General features: G+C 47.6%; 1 protein-coding gene across 7 annotated transcripts in view; it reads left to right on the top strand.

Annotated features, from left to right (window-relative positions):
- Nucleotides 1–17,191, top strand: part of IL15RA (interleukin 15 receptor subunit alpha) — an 85,717-nt gene that overhangs the window by 12,402 nt on the left and 56,124 nt on the right. The window lies entirely within an intron of this gene.

Here is a 17,191-nt window from a genome sequence, read left to right as displayed (position 1 = left end):
AGCAGGCCCAGACAGCCTTTGGCTGTCTGGGCATGCTGGGAGTTGCAGTTTGGCTTCCACTAGTAAGGCAGCAGTAAAGATCGCTTTACGGCCACCTCCCTTCATGCTCCACGCCGTCGCCTCCCTACCAGCGCCGCTGATCTCCGCTGATGTCAGCGGTCCCCACGGCATCTTCTCCACAGGTACCGGCCGCCATCTTCTCCCCCCGTTCTGCCCGACATCCAGGGGTTTCCATGGCAACCCCCCGTCTTCAAGTGCCATTGGTCAGCACTCATTCCTAACTAATGGCAGGGGATAGGAGGAGGTTGCAGCACTGCAACCTCGCTCCTATCCCTCAGGATGATCTGGGCTGTCACTGACAGCTCCGATCATCCCTATTTTCCGGGCGATCAGGTCACCAGAGACCCGATCAGCCCGGAATAGTAGAAAATTTTCTCCAATCACCGACATGGCGGGCTCTCAGGACCCCCCTTGGCGATGTGCCGGGATGCCTGCTGAATGATTTCAGCAGGCATCCTGGTCCGGTCCCCAACCAGCTAGCGGCGGGGACCGGAATTCCCATGGGCGTATACATATGCTAAAGGCTGTCTGGGCATGCTGGGAGTTGTAGTTTTGCAACCTCTGTAGGCATCCTGGTTGGGAAACACTGATCTATTCTATCTGTGTGTAAGAAGCATGTATAGTATGTAATGTCTACAGTATGTTGTGTGTGTATGATGCATGTATAGTATGTAATGTGTACAGTATGTTGTGTGTGTGTGTATGAAGCATGTATAGTATGTAATGTGTACAGTGTGTGTGTGTGTCTATGATGCATGTACAGTATGTAATGTGTACAGTATGCGTGTGTGTGATGCATGTACAGTATATAATGTGTACAGTGTGTGTGTGTATGATGCATGTATAGTATGTAATGTTTACAGTGTGTGTGTGTATGATGCATGTACAGTATGTAATGTGTACAGTATGTGTGTGTATGATGCATGTACAGTATGTAATGTGTACAGTGTGTGTGTGTATGATGCATGTACAGTATGTAATGTGTACAGTATGTTGTGTGTGTGTGTATGAAGCATGCATGTACAGTATGTAATGTGTACAGTGTGTGTGAAGCATGCATGTACAGCATGTAATGTGTACAGTATGTTGTGTGTGTATGAAGCATGCATGTACAGTATGCAATGTGTACAGTATGCTGTGTGTGTATGAAGCATGCATGTACAGTATGTAATGTGTACAGTATGTTGTGTGTATGATGCATGCATGTACAGTAAGTAATGTGTACAGTGTGTGTGTGTGTGTGTGTGTGTGTGTGTGTGTGTGAAGCATGCATGTACAGTATGTAATGTGTAAGTATGTTGTGTGTGTATGAAGCATGCATGTACAGTATGTAATTTGTACAGTATGTATGTTGTGTTTGTATGAAGCATGCATGTACAGTATGTAATGTGTACAGTATGTTGTGTGTGTATGAAGCATGCATGTACAGTATGTAATGTGTACAGTATGTATGATGTGTTTGAAGCATGCATGTACAGTATGTAATGTGTACAGTGTGTTGTGTATGAAGCATGCATGTACAGTATGTAATGTGTACAGTGTGTTGTATGTATGAAGCATGCATGTACAGTATGTAATGTGTACAGTATGTTGTGTGTGTATGAAGCATGCATGTACAGTATGCAATGTGTACAGTATGTTGTGTGTGTATGAAGCATACTGCACCTAATGTGGGGGGACTATACTGCACCTAATGTGGGGGAACTATAGCCTAATGTAGGGAGAACTATACTGCACCTAATGTGGGGGAACTATAGCCTAATGTAGGGAGAACTATATTGCACATAATGTGGGGGACTTTACTGCACCTAATGTGGGGGAACCATAGCCTAATGTGGGGAGAACTATACTGCACCTAATGTGGGGAACTATACTGCACCTAATGTGGGGTAAACTATACTGCCAACCTAATGTGGAGAACTATACTGCACCTAATGTGGAGAACTATACTGCACCTAATGTGGGGAACTATACTGGACCTAATGTGGGGAGAACTATACTGCACCTAATATGAACTATACTGCACCTAATGTGGGGAACTATACTGCACCTAATGTGAACTATACTGCACCTAATGTGTGGGAACTATACTGCACCTAATGTGGGGTAAACTATACTGCCAACCTAATGTGGGGAACTATACTGCACCTAATGTTGGGGAACTATAATGCACCTAATGTGGGGGAACTGTACAGCACCTAATCTGGGGAACTGTACTGCTTAATGTGGGGAACTGTACTGCCTAATGTGGGGGACTATACTGCACCTAATGTGAACTATACACCACCTAATGTGGGGAACTATACTGCACCTAATTTGGGGAGCTATACTGCACCTAATGTGGGGAGCTATACTGCACATAATGTGGGGGACTATTCTGCACCTAATGTGCGGGAACACTGCTAGCCTAATGTGGGGAGAACTCTGCTGCACCTAATGTGAGGGAACTCTGCTGCACCTAATGTGGGGGAACTCTGCTGCACATAATGTGGGGGGAACTGTGCCGCACCTAACGTGGGGGGAACTGTGCTGCACCTAATGTGGGGGCCTTGTATCGACGTTCGCTCACGTCGCGCTCCCAGCATTCAAGGGCCAGCGATACTACATCCTGACACCGGGCCTAGAGTGTGACGTGCATGAACATCGCTCCATGTCCATTTTGCTTGGGGCTCCATGTCCATTTTGCTTGGGGCCCCCAAATTCCTTCAAACGGCCCTGCGCCCGCGGCAACATGTTGACTATTAACGCCAGCCCTCAGCTACAAGAATCAGCTGGGAGCACGTCCTTGTGCCGTTAACCGTGTATGGCTCCCGACTCCAGCCCACGCCATACATGGTTAACAACCAGTTAAACCCCTTTTTTAAATTGCAATCTAAACTTTAGACATGTCTGGACAACATGCAAAAAGTTTGTATAATAATAAATATTATTTATATAGCACCAACAGATTCTGCAGCACTTTACAGTTTTGGCAGTTTAAAGGAAGACAAGTATCAGACAGTACAATATTACACACTACATATTAAAACAGGAGGAGTGAGGGTCCTGCTCATAAGAGCTTACAGACTATGGGGCTGAACAAAATGGAGTAGATTACAAAAAGTAGGGTGAACTAGTCACAAGCTAATGTACAAATAGTTAAAGTGCAGAGGGTGTAGGGGGTGAACACTGAATATGGCACTTTTGATGTCTCCAAGACCCAGAGGTCTCAAAAGGGGGTAAAATGATAGTATGGGGGACCAGTTAGGGAGCTTTATAGGCCTGCATGAAAAAATGTGTCTTTAGAGTACATTTAAAACTGTGAATGTTGGGTATAAGTCTGAGGGTTTGTGCAGTGGCGTAGCTATAGAGGTCGCAAAGGTCGCGACCTGGCTCCACAGCCCGGGGGCCCGCAGGGCTCCCCTGCCACTGCCCTATACTATACTTATATGTTGCAGTGGTTGGGCCCCCGGGGGCGCAGCATGATGGCCTGGGCCCACTGCTTCCAGCAGTTCTTTTTTTTTTTTTATTACCCCTAAAATGGCAAGCGGTGGTCGGACAGGCCTGGGGCTGATGGGAGTAGACGTGCCCAGCATAGGCACGCATGTCACTCCAAGACCCTGACGTGACTCTCGCGATAGCTATGCCCGGCAGTGGAACAGTATCAGCAGCCTCCTCAGCCTCACTGCGGATCTCTGGGAAGGTGAGGAGACCGCGGATTTGGTGTGGGGGTGGTGTAATTAAAAGGGGAATGAGGACGGGGTCTGTGGGGTGGGGGGTTGCAGTGGTGGCGATTGCAGTAATGAGCATGGGGTCCGGGGGGTGGGGGGTGATTGCAATAATGAGGAACGGGGTTCGGGGAGAAGAATTGCAATGATGAGCAGAACGAGGATGGGAATGGGGGAAGGATCAGAGTGGGTGTAATGATGAGGAGTCTGAGGATGGGGTGCTGGGGGAAGGATGGAATGATGGAATGATGTGGAGACCGAGGATGGAGTCCCAGGGGGGGAATAACGGGATAATGAGGAGACTGAGGGTGGGGTGGGAGGTATATGGAGTGCAGGGGTGAGGAGACCAAGGATGGGTGGGGTGAGTGTATGGCAGTATTATATTCAGGGGGTACAGTGGGTGGCAATAATATATTCAAGGGGTACAGTGTGTGGCAGTATTCAGGGGAACAGTGGTTGGCAGTATTATATTCAGGGGGTACTGTTACGCCGAGCGCTCCGGGTCCCCGCTCCTCCCCGGAGCGCTCGCAACATCCTCGCAACTGCAGCGCCCCGGTCAGATCTGCTGACTGGGTGCGCTGCGATTCCTCTCCCAGCCGGGATGCGATTCGCGATGCGGGTGGCGCCCGCTCGCGATGCGCACCCCGGCTCCCGTACCTGACTCGCTCCCCGTCGGTCCTGTCCCGGCGCGCGCGGCCCCGCTCCCTAGGGCGCGCGCGCGCCGGGTCTCTGCGATTTAAAGGGCCACTGCGCCGCTGATTGGCGCAGTTGGTTCAATCAGTGTGTTCACCTGTGCACTCCCTATTTATACCTCACTTCCCCTGCACTCCCTCGCCGGATCTTGTTGCCATTGTGCCAGTGAAAGCGTTTCCTTGTGTGTTCCTAGCCTGTGTTCCAGACCTCCTGCCGTTGCCCCTGACTACGATCCTTGCTGCCTGCCCCGACCTTCTGCTACGTCCGACCTTGCTCTTGTCTACTCCCTTGTACCGCGCCTATCTTCAGCAGTCAGAGAGGTTGAGCCGTTGCTAGTGGATACGACCTGGTTACTACCGCCGCTGCAAGACCATCCCGCTTTGCGGCGGGCTCTGGTGAATACCAGTAGTAACTTAGAACCGGTCCACTAGCACGGTCCACGCCAATCCCTCTCTGGCACAGAGGATCCACCTCCTGCCAGCCGTATCGTGACAGTAGATCCGGCCATGGATCCCGCTGAAGTTCCACTGCCAGCTGTCGCCGACCTCACCACGGTGGTTGCCCAGCAGTCGCAACAGATAGCGCAACAATGCCACCAGCTGTCTCAACTGACCGTGATGCTACAGCAACTACTACCACAGCTTCAGCAATCATCTCCTCCGCCAGCTCCTGCACCTCCTCCGCAGCGAGTGGCCGCTTCCGGCCTACGACTATCCTTGCCGGATAAATTTGATGGGGACTCTAAGTTTTGCCATGGCTTTCTTTCACAATGTTCCCTGCACTTGGAGATGATGTCGGACCAGTTTCCTACTGAAAGGTCTAAGGTGGCTTTCGTAGTCAGCCTTCTGTCTGGGAAAGCTCTGTCATGGGCCACACCGCTCTGGGACCGCAATGACCCCGTCACTGCCTCTGTACACTCCTTCTTCTCGGAAATTCGAAGTGTCTTTGAGGAACCTGCCCGAGCCTCTTCTGCTGAGACTGCCCTGCTGAACCTGGTCCAGGGTAATTCTTCCGTTGGCGAGTACGCCATCCAATTCCGTACTCTTGCTTCCGAATTATCTTGGAATAATGAGGCCCTCTGCACGACCTTTAAAAAAGGCCTATCCAGCAACATTAAAGATGTTCTGGCCGCACGAGAAATTCCTGCTAACCTGCATGAACTCATTCATCTAGCCACTCGCATTGACATGCGTTTTTCAGAAAGGCGTCAGGAGCTCCGCCAGGATATGGACTTTGTTCGCACGAGGCGTTTTTTCTCCCCGGCTCCACTCTCCTCTGGTCCTCTGCAATCCGTTCCTGTGCCTCCCGCCGTGGAGGCTATGCAAGTTGACCGGTCTCGCTTGACACCTCAAGAGAGGACACGACGCCGCATGGAGAATCTTTGCCTGTACTGTGCCGGTACCGAACACTTCCTGAAGGATTGTCCTATCCGTCCTCCCCGCCTGGAAAGACGTACGCTGACTCCGCACAAAGGTGAGACAGTTCTTGATGTCAACTCTGCTTCTCCACGCCTTACTATGCCTGTGCGGATATCTGCCTCTACCTTCTCCTTCTCTACTATGGCCTTCTTGGATTCCGGATCTGCAGGAAATTTTATTTTGGCCTCTCTCATCAACAGGTTCAACATCCCGGTGACCAGTCTCGCCAGACCCCTCTACATCAATTGTGTTAACAATGAAAGATTGGACTGTACCGTGCGTTACCGCACGGAACCCCTCCTAATGTGCATCGGACCTCATCACGAAAAAAATTGAGTTTTTGGTCCTCTCCAATTGCACTTCCGAAATTCTCCTTGGACTACCGTGGCTTCAACGCCACTCCCCAACCCTTGATTGGTCCACAGGAGAGATCAAGAGCTGGGGTACTTCTTGTTTCAAGGACTGTCTTAAACCGGTTCCCAGTACCCCCTGCCGTGACCCTGTGGTTCCCCCTGTAACCGGTCTCCCTAAGGCTTATATGGACTATGCTGACGTATTTTGCAAAAAGCAAGCTGAGACTTTACCTCCTCACAGGCCTTATGACTGTCCTATTGACCTCCTCCCGGGCACTACTCCACCCCGGGGCAGAATTTATCCTCTGTCCGCTCCAGAGACTCTTGCTATGTCTGAATAAATCCAGGAGAATTTAAAAAAGGGGTTTATCCGCAAATCCTCCTCTCCTGCCGGAGCTGGATTTTTCTTTGTGTCCAAAAAAGATGGCTCCCTACGTCCTTGCATTGACTACCGCGGACTTAATAAAATCACGGTAAAGAACCGCTACCCCCTACCTCTTATCTCAGAACTCTTTGATCGCCTTCAAGGTGCCCACATCTTTACCAAACTGGACTTAAGAGGTGCTTATAATCTCATCCGCATCAGGGAGGGGGACGAATGGAAAACCGCATTTAACACCAGAGATGGACACTTTGAGTATCTGGTCATGCCCTTTGGCCTGTGCAACGCCCCTGCCGTCTTCCAAGACTTTGTTAATGAAATTTTCCGTGATCTTTTATATTCCTGTGTTGTTGTGTATCTGATTTTTTCTGCCAACTTAGAAGAACACCGCCAGCATGTCCGCATGGTTCTTCAGAGACTTCGAGACAATCAACTTTATGCCAAAATGGAGAAATGTCTGTTTGAATGTCAATCTCTTCCTTTCCTAGGATACTTGGTCTCTGGCCAGGGACTTCAAATGGACCCAGATAAACTCTCTGCCGTCTTAGATTGGCCACGCCCCTCCGGACTCCGTGCTATCCAAAGTTTTTTGGGGTTCGCCAATTATTACAGACAATTCATTCCACATTTTTCCACTATTGTGGCTCCTATCGTGGCTTTAACCAAGAAGAATGCCAATCCCAAGTCCTGGTCTCCCCAAGCGGAAGACGCATTTAAACGGCTCAAGTCTGCCTTTTCTTCTGCTCCCGTGCTCTCCAGACCTGACCCATCTAAACCCTTCCTATTGGAGGTTGATGCCTCCTCAGTGGGAGCTGGAGCGGTCCTTCTACAAAAAAATTCTTCCGGGCATGCTGTTACTTGTGTTTTTTTTTCTAGGACCTTTTCTCCGGCGGAGAGGAACTACTCCATCGGGGATCGAGAACTACTGGCCATTAAATTGGCACTTGAGGAATGGAGGCATCTTCTGGAGGGATCAAAATTTCCAGTTATCATTTACACCGATCACAAGAATCTCTCCTATCTCCAGTCTGCCCAACGGCTGAATCCTCGCCAGGCCAGGTGGTCGTTGTTCTTTGCCCGTTTTAACTTTGAAATTCATTTTCGCCCTGCCGACAAGAACATTAGGGCCGATGCTCTCTCTCGTTTCTCGGATGCCTCGGAAGTAGAGGTCTCTCCGCAACACATCATTCCTCCTGACTGTCTGATTTCCACTTCTCCAGCCTCCATCAGGCAAACTCCTCCAGGGAAGACCTTCGTTTCTCCACGCCAACGTCTCGGGATTCTCAAATGGGGTCACTCCTCCCACCTCGCAGGCCATGCGGGCATCAAAAAGTCCTTGCAACTCATCTCTCGTTTCTATTGGTGGCCGACTCTGGAGACGGATGTTGTTGATTTTGTGCGGGCCTGTACTGTCTGTGCCCGGGATAAGACTCCTCGCCAGAAGCCTGCTGGTCTCCTTCATCCTCTGCCTGTCCCCGAACAGCCTTGGTCTCTGATTGGTATGGACTTTATTACAGACCTACCCCCATCCCGTGGCAACACTGTTGTTTGGGTGGTCGTTGATCGATTTTCCAAGATGGCACATTTTATACCTCTTCCTGGTCTTCCTTCAGCGCCTCAGTTGGCAAAAAATTTTTTGTACACATTTTTCGTCTTCACGGTTTGCCCACGCAGATCGTCTCGGATAGAGGCGTCCAATTCGTGTCAAAATTCTGGAGGGCCCTTTGTAAACAACTCAAGATTAAATTAACCCCTTAAGGACCAAGGACGTACCGGTACGTCATTGGTCCTGCTCTTCTGATATAACGCGGGGTTACACAGTAACCCCGCGTCATATCATGGCGGGCCCGGCGTCATAGTGAAGCCGGGACCCGCCTCTAATAGCGCGCAGCGCCGATCGCGGCGCCGCGCGCTATTAACCCTTTAGCCGCGCGCTCAAAGCTGAGCCGCGCGGCTAAAAGTGAAAGTGAAAGTTCCCGGCTAGCTCAGTCGGGCTGTTCGGGATAGCCGCGGCTAATCGCGGCATCCCGAACAGCTGACAGGACAGCGGGAGGGCCCCTTCCTACCTCCTCGCTGTCCGATCGCCGAATGACTGCTCAGTGCCTGAGATCCAGGCATGAGCAGTCATGCGGCAGAATCGTTGATCACTGGTTTCTTATGAGAAACCAGTGATCAATGATGAAGATCAGTGTGTGCAGTGTTATAGGTCCCTATGGGACCTATAACACTGCAAAAAAAAAGTGAAAAAAAAAAGTGAATAAAGATCATTTAACTCCTCCCCTATTAAAAGTTTGAATCACCCCCCTTTTCCAATAAAAAAAAAACACAGTGTAAATAAAAATAAAAATAAACATATGTGGTATCACCGCGTGCGGAAATGTCCGAATTATAAAAATATATCATTAATTAAACCGCTCGGTCAATGGCGTGCGCGCAAAAAAATTCCAAAGTCCAAAATAGTGCATTTTTGGTCACTTTTTATATCATTTAAAAATGAATAAAAAGTGATCAATAAGTCCTATCAATGCAAAAATGGTACCGTTAAAAACTTCAGATCACGGCGCAAAAAATGAGCCCTCATACCGCCCCATACACGGAAAAATAAAAAAGTTATAGGGGTCAGAAGATGACAATTTTAAACGTATTAATTTTCCTGCATGTAGTTATGATTTTTTCCAAAAGTCCGACAAAATCAAACCTATATAAGTAGGGTATCATTTTAATCGTATGGACCTACAGAATACATATCAGGTGTCATTTTTACCGAAAAATGTACTACGTAGAAACGGAAGCCCCCAAAATTTACAAAACAGCGTTTTTTTTTTTCAATTTTGTCGCACAATGATTTTTTTTCCCGCTTCACCATAGATTTGTGGGCAAAATGACTGACGTCATTACAAAGTAGAATTGGTGGCGCAAAAAATAAGCCATCATATGGATTTTTAGGTGTAAATTTGAAAGAGTTATGATTTTTTAAAGGCAAGGAGCAAAAAACGAAAATGCAAAAACGGAAAAACCTCCGGTCCTTAAGGGGTTAAACTTCTCTTCTGCTTATCATCCTCAATCCAATGGGCAAGTTGAAAGAATTAATCAGGTTCTGGGTGACTATTTACGGCATTTTGTTTCCTCCCGCCAGGATGACTGGGCAGATCTTCTACCATGGGCCGAATTCTCATACAACTTCAGAGTCTCTGAATCTTGTGCTAAATCCCCATTTTTCGTGGTGTACGGCCGTCACCCTCTTCCCCCCCCTCCCTACTCCCTTGCCCTCTGGTTTGCCCGCTGTGGATGAAGTGACTCGTGATCTTTCCACCATATGGAAAGAGACCCAAAATTCTCTTCTACAGGCTTCATCTCGCATGAAAAGGTTTGCCGATAAGAAAAGAAGAACTCCCCCCATTTTTGCTCCCGGAGACAAGGTATGGCTCTCCGCTAAATATGTCCGCTTTCGTGTCCCCAGTTACAAACTGGGACCACGCTATCTTGGTCCTTTCAAAGTCTTGTGCCAGATTAATCCTGTCTCTTACAAACTCCTTCTTCCTCCTTCTCTCCGTATTCCCAATGCCTTCCATGTCTCTCTCCTTAAACCTCTCATCATCAACCGTTTCTCTCCCAAACTTGTTTCTCCCACTCCTGTTTCCGGCTCTTCTGACATCTTCTCCGTGAAGGAGATACTGGCCTCCAAGACGGTCAGAGGGAAAAAAAATTTTTTGGTTGATTGGGAGGGCTGTGGTCCAGAAGAGAGATCCTGGGAACCTGAGGACAACATCCTAGACAAAAGTCTGGTCCTCAGGTTCTCAGGCTCCAAGAAGAGGGGGAGACCCAAGGGGGGGGGGTACTGTTACGCCGAGCGCTCCGGGTCCCCGCTCCTCCCCGGAGCGCTCGCAACATCCTCGCAACTGCAGCGCCCCGGTCAGATCTGCTGACCGGGTGCGCTGCGATTCCTCTCCCAGCCGGGATGCGATTCGCGATGCGGGTGGCGCCCGCTCGCGATGCGCACCCCGGCTCCCGTACCTGACTCGCTCTCCGTCAGTCCTGTCCCGGCGCGCGCGGCCCCGCTCCCTAGGGCGCGCGCGCGCCGGGTCTCTGCGATTTAAAGGGCCACTGCGCCGCTGATTGGCGCAGTTGGTTCAATCAGTGTGTTCACCTGTGCACTCCCTATTTATACCTCACTTCCCCTGCACTCCCTCGCCGGATCTTGTTGCCATTGTGCCAGTGAAAGCGTTTCCTTGTGTGTTCCTAGCCTGTGTTCCAGACCTCCTGCCGTTGCCCCTGACTACGATCCTTGCTGCCTGCCCCGACCTTCTGCTACGTCCGACCTTGCTCTTGTCTACTCCCTTGTACCGCGCCTATCTTCAGCAGTCAGAGAGGTTGAGCCGTTGCTAGTGGATACGACCTGGTTACTACCGCCGCTGCAAGACCATCCCGCTTTGCGGCGGGCTCTGGTGAATACCAGTAGTAACTTAGAACCGGTCCACTAGCACGGTCCACGCCAATCCCTCTCTGGCACAGAGGATCCACCTCCTGCCAGCCGTATCATGACAGGTACAGTGTGTGGCAGTATTATATTCAGGGGGTAGTGTGTGGCAGTATTATATTCAAGGGGTACAGTGTGTGGCAGTATTATATTCAGGGGGTACAGTGGTTGTCAGTATTATATTAAGGGGGTACAGTGTGTGGCAGTATTATATTCAGGGGTACAGTGGCTGGCAGTATTGTATTCAAGGGGTACAGTGTGTGGCAGTATTATATTCAGGGGGTACAGTATTTGGCAGAATTATAATGATTAATGTCTTTATACAGAGGATGAGGATCTGCTGACAAATTAAGAAACCAATGATGTTCTGGCATCACACTCTGCAGAGAAGATGTAGCTGGAAGAAAGTAGAGAGAAGAGAAGACATCACTCAGGTCACAGATATCATTGTGTGTTCTGTCTGACCCAATCTGTGGCTCTCAAGCTGTTATAAAACGGCAACTTTCATAATGCCTGAGGCTCTCTAGACATGATAGTAGTTGTATGTGGTAGCTTGGGGGGTGTAGGGTATGGGGAGTGTAGCTGTGCTGGTATTAAAGGGTGCTTATTAACCCTTGCTATTCGTGATGCCAGGGTGAGGGCTCCTCAATAAAGCTTTTCCTACCGCCGCCCTTCCCAGGAACGATAGGGATGTAGATGATACTGAGTTTAAGTAGAGAGTAATAATGGATTGCCCACAACCGGAAAGCTTCTGCAAACAGCGTTAACTTTACTGAAGATTTTCTGTACACTTCATTAACATAACCGTCTTTCATCAATACAACAGCTTCCTTTTGGAGATTGACAATGGTCGGGACTTTAGCTTTAAGAGTCTCTAGTCTATTGCGCTGTTCCACTGGATTTAGGGGAATTAGTTGCGGTCCAGTAGTCAGGCTAGTATTAGCAGGAATTAGAGTAAGACTCACGATTTTTGGTTCTGCTGAGGGCGTAGGTTTTGAGGCCTAGCGTGTCTTTGAAAGTTGCGTAGCACACCGTCCTGTTAGACCGGTATCCACGAGAGCAGCAACCCAAGAGAGCGATAATTGGACGCAGCACCCTTATATGGGCAGGGGCTGGACTACCGCTAATTGGTCCAAATGGATGTCAATCACCATTACAGAGATTTCTGGGTAACACGTGACCCAGGTCCTGCAACATACCATAGGGGTTACTAGCATGGTCACACGACCGAAGGTCCTGCGACGCTGAACAAGGTAAGTACTATACATTTCTATACAATTATAGATATAATTACTAATATATACATTTATGAACATTAAAGGGGTACTCCTCCCCTAGACATCTTATCCCCTATCCAAAGGATAGGGGATAAGATGTCAGATCACCAGGGTCCCGCTGCTGGGGACCCCGGGGATCGCCGCTGCGGCACCCAGGTATCATTACTGCGCAGAGCGAGTTCGCTCTGCACGTAATGATGGGCAATACAGGGGCCGGAGCATAGTTACGTCACGGCTCTGCCCCTCGTGATGTCACGGTCCGCCCCCGTCAATACAAGTCTATGGGAGGAGGCGTGGCGGTCGTCGCGCCCCCTGCCATAGACTTGCATTTAGGGGACGGGTCGTGATGTCATGAGGGGCGGAGCCATGGTGTCACGCTGCTCCGCCCCCTGTATCGCCCATCATTACGCACAGAGCGAACTCGCTCTGTGCAGCAATGACAGCGGGGTGCCGCAGCGGCGATCCCCAGGGTCCCCAGCAGCGGGACCACGGCGATCTGACATCTTATCCCCTATCCTTTGGATAGGGGATAAGATGTCTAGGGGCGGAGTACCCCTTTAAAGTTAGAATTAAGGAGAGGCGACTAGGGGCTGTCCCACCTGAGGAACCCTACCTGAACGTAGTTACTCTGACTTTGGGGACCTCTACACTAGGTACTGGATGCAATACGGTATCGGGACACCACATGTAGCTTTGCAACATCTGGAGAGCCACTTGAACCAAGGTGATTGGTGGGTGTCCCATCAGTTGGACCCCCATTATAAAAATGAGCTGCTTATTCTAAAATGTCTGGATCTAATTCTTCTGACTGTGTCCTATCAGTGCTGTAGTCACTGATGTCTTTGTGCGGCCAAGTAAGAGGCCATCAGGGATTAGGGAAGTAGGTCATCAGGGAGTAGGGGGGCCCAGGAAAATTTTTGGAATTGGGGCCCTGTGGTTTCTAGCTACGCCCCTGGGTTTGAGGTATTGCATTTCAGAGAACTTGTGTAGCATGAGAAAAGTCTTGGAGACAGGAAGTTTGGATTATAGAAGATGTTAATGTTAGATCATTAGCAGAGCTGAGAACAGGTGTAGGATGATAGACAGAGATGAGGGAGAGGATGTAGGGATGTGCAGCACTGTGGAGAGCTTGTGGGTGACCAGTGTAGTGACTGGTAGGAGAGATGATGGCTGCGGCATTTAAAGAGTACCTGTCATGATCTTGTTAAATTTTATAATCCTTCCAGTTCACCGCCCCCATCATGATAAACCTCCCCCTGCCTTTATTTTATTATTTTTTAGTTTTCTACCTTGATATTGCTTTGTATTTTCTGCTCAGTCTCAGTTAGATTCACAGACTGGGAAGGGGCGTTACCCAGCAGGCATGACATCATCTGAAGCCATATAGGAGAGAACTTCCTCCCTCACTCTGCTACACACAGCCCAGAACAGTTCAGTGTGAGATGAGCTATGAAAGGCTAAGGCTGCACATCCCCCCCCCCCCCCCCCAAGCACTCCAGACTGCATTTCCTGATTTTGGACTTCTGCCAGGCCAGCAGAAGTCCACAGTCTGTGCAAGAGATAGGGGGAAATGTGCTCTGGACAAGTAGGGAGACACCTAGTGGCAGCGTTTTTTAAACACAAATAAAACATAGAAAACGTACACAAAGTGTATTAGTAAGATTTTCTTTCTTTACCATAAGGAGTGCAGTAGCAAAAATTAGTTTTAATGACTGCCCATTTAAGATGGACTGGAGAGGGGAAAATTTAGACAAAGGAAGGCCTATCAGTAAAGAGTAACACTTTAAACATGTTTAGTAAGAATTTTTGGTCATGTTTTTCTCATTTTCAATTTCACAATCTTTATTAAAAAAATATTTCTGAAATCTTGAAGTTTTAATTCTGGTCAATAGTCCTAATATTTAGATGAGGATTCCTGTTTTGTAAATATCACTTTCCAGTATTGTCCTCCTTATGGTCCAGTACAGTGAAATGGGACAATGGTAGACAGATAACACGATAGCTGTTTCTTACAGTAAAGTCTACCCCTCCCCGAGGAATGACCTCTGGATAGGTCACATAGAATCCCCAGAAAATATTCCAATTCTGGTAAATGGGTCTGAGCCATTATATTGTGTTTATGTCAATGGGACTGAAATATCTTACACCAATTAGTAAAAACAAAAGTAGGAAGTGCTTAATAATTTGCATCCCCTAAAAACGAAAATCATTGGGCTGTTTCTCTTTAAGAACAGCAGCAGTGGATTCATACGGTATGTTGTCTGTTCAGAGAAATAAAGACATGAACATATGCTCTGGAGCAATAGCTTTAAGAAACATCCTGATCCTGAGGCTTACTCACTAATTCACTAATTACACAGAAATAGCATCTGTGTGCTGAGAAATGACAGCACTCAAGTTACACTTTTTAGAGTACTGATTAATTACATTTGTTATTATGATCAGGAGCACCATTATATGTTGAAAGCATTGTATATTGAGAAATCTGAAATCTGAAATCTTGAGGTATATTGAGAAATATAGAAATCTGGTAATTGGTCCCCAAAATGTCATCCAAAATAGGAAAAAAGAGGATTAAATAGATAACTAATACAGATAGAGCAAGTCCTTACATATAAAAGTATGAGCAGCTGGAATATGTACAGTGCACACAGTGTCCCAAAAAATGTAAACTGAGCCACACTTGTTGTGGTAGCTCACGGTTGGAAATTATCCGGTTCTTCACTAAGGGTGGTTAGATGTATCACTTTGTGATGCCACGGCACCTTTAACCTACACGGTTGGAGGTCTCCTGGGCAGGGCACGGAATAATAAATACGTTCACCAGGGACCTGAGGAAACGCCTTTATAGCGTGAAACAGCGCGGTCGTCCAGGTGTGTAGCTCCTGCCGCTCCAGCTCTGCTTGGTGTAGGGGTGTCGGGATGTTGTAACCTGCCAGTTATGAAACAAGATTAAATCTTCACCAGCAAGTTATCCAGGTGTGTTGCTCCGTTTTTCGCCTCTATCGAATTATTTGGAATAATAAATACACTGATGCCAGGCTAAGGATAACTGTAAGAAAAGTAAGAAAGAGCTGTTGGAAGCTGTACAGTACACACAGTGTCCTAAAAAAGTTAAATGGAGCCACACTTGTGGTGGTGGCTCATGGTTGGAAATGATCTGGTTTGTGACTTGGGGTGGTTAGATATATCACTTTGTGACACCAAGGCACTGTTAAACTTGACTGACTGACTGACTGAAGTACAGATTTTCCCCAAGAGCTTTGCTTACCGCCAGGCTGTGACAATTTACCTGAGTGTCGGGGTCTTTTCCTGAGATTTGGCGTGGCTGTGGAATTTAGTAGACTTTCTTCTTCTGCTAGCTGGAACACACTCTCCTTCTCCTCACTGCACTCTTCAATTCTCTTTATCAACTGAAAGCCTCCTCCCACTACACTACATTAAGGGCTAGGCTTGGGGGTCTCCCATTGGGTGCCAAGGTCACCTGGTCCCTCTGCCACAATCCCTTAAAGGTACAGAACATAAAACACATAACATGACACAGCAATAAGTCAACATTATTACAGGTTAGACAATGGAGCAGTGGGCCCAACATATAGCCAGCAGGGATGCCCACAGGACAGCCTTTGGTGCTGGGACACCACACACTCACCTGGTATCCTAAGGAGCTGCTAACCCTGGCACAGGTAAAGAGTAGTACTGAACATGTAGTACCTCTCTGTATTGGAGGAAGGTGCTACTTAACAGTAAGTCAGTGCATGCACTTAAGTAATACAGGTGTTTTACCGGTGAAACTCCCACTCTGATTGGTCAGTTTTTCCAGCCATTGATACATTTGACATATCCGGACTGTCTGCAGCATTGTATGTTGAGTATGGTTTGAAGTTACAATGGTCTAGAAAAGACTATTGTGTGTTGAAAATATTGTATGTTGAGTCCATTGTAAGTTGAGGGATCACTGTATGTATAGCTCATGCTATCCTAGGCAAAAAAATTAAATAAATAAATACTGAAAAGGATGAATATATATATATATTATACAGCTGTATCCATCCTTGCCTTTTCTCTTGGGATGAGTGTTGTAATATAATTAAAGAAAAAAAAAACTTGCATTACTCTCACCACCTTTTTTCATGCCAAGGTAAAAAGTGCTCATTCTGTCACTTTTGAGGTGAATGGCTCCCTAGACTATAATGAAGCCCACCTCCTGCGAGAGTTGAGCCTGGGAGTAAACTAAGCTAGCAATCAGTGGGGGTCAGCACTGAGACCCTGACCAAAACTTTTGATGTGTCAAAAGTTTTTTTCTTTTTTACTCTTTAGACTGCCTGAATACTTGAGAACACATTAAAAAACATCAAAGGGTCATTACATCAGAGCCTGATCACCCCAAGTCCCACTCCTTGCATCTGGATAACCAATTAATTTAGCAAATTTACTAGCAAGTACAGCAGGAGTCATGTGGAAGGGGGGGGGGAAGCGATGAGGTTTGGTCAAAAATAAATAAAAAATAAAAAAAAATCTGCCGCTACCACCCCTCTCTTTTATGTCCAGATGGCCTCAAGGGTCAGCCCCTTTTAATTGATTCTCTCACCTAAGATAAACCTGGGGAGTTCTACACCCCTTCCCTTCATATACAATGATATGCTGATCTATTCTTGCAACTGAAAAGAAAAAAAAAATACAAGGTTGGACATTCCAATCTATAAAGACATGTTTTGGACAAATCCAGTATGCTATAAACTTTTGGTTACAGTTAAAAGAAAAAGAAAGTCACTTTAAATAAGTTTTTTAGGATTGTTTGTCATGCCAGGGTTCCTTTTTCTT

This window comes from Hyla sarda, chromosome 4 (genome assembly GCF_029499605.1).
Source record: "Hyla sarda isolate aHylSar1 chromosome 4, aHylSar1.hap1, whole genome shotgun sequence".
Lineage (NCBI taxonomy): Eukaryota > Metazoa > Chordata > Amphibia > Anura > Hylidae > Hyla > Hyla sarda.
Note: the sequence above shows the minus strand (reverse complement) of the source record. Positions and strands in the feature narration are given on the sequence as shown.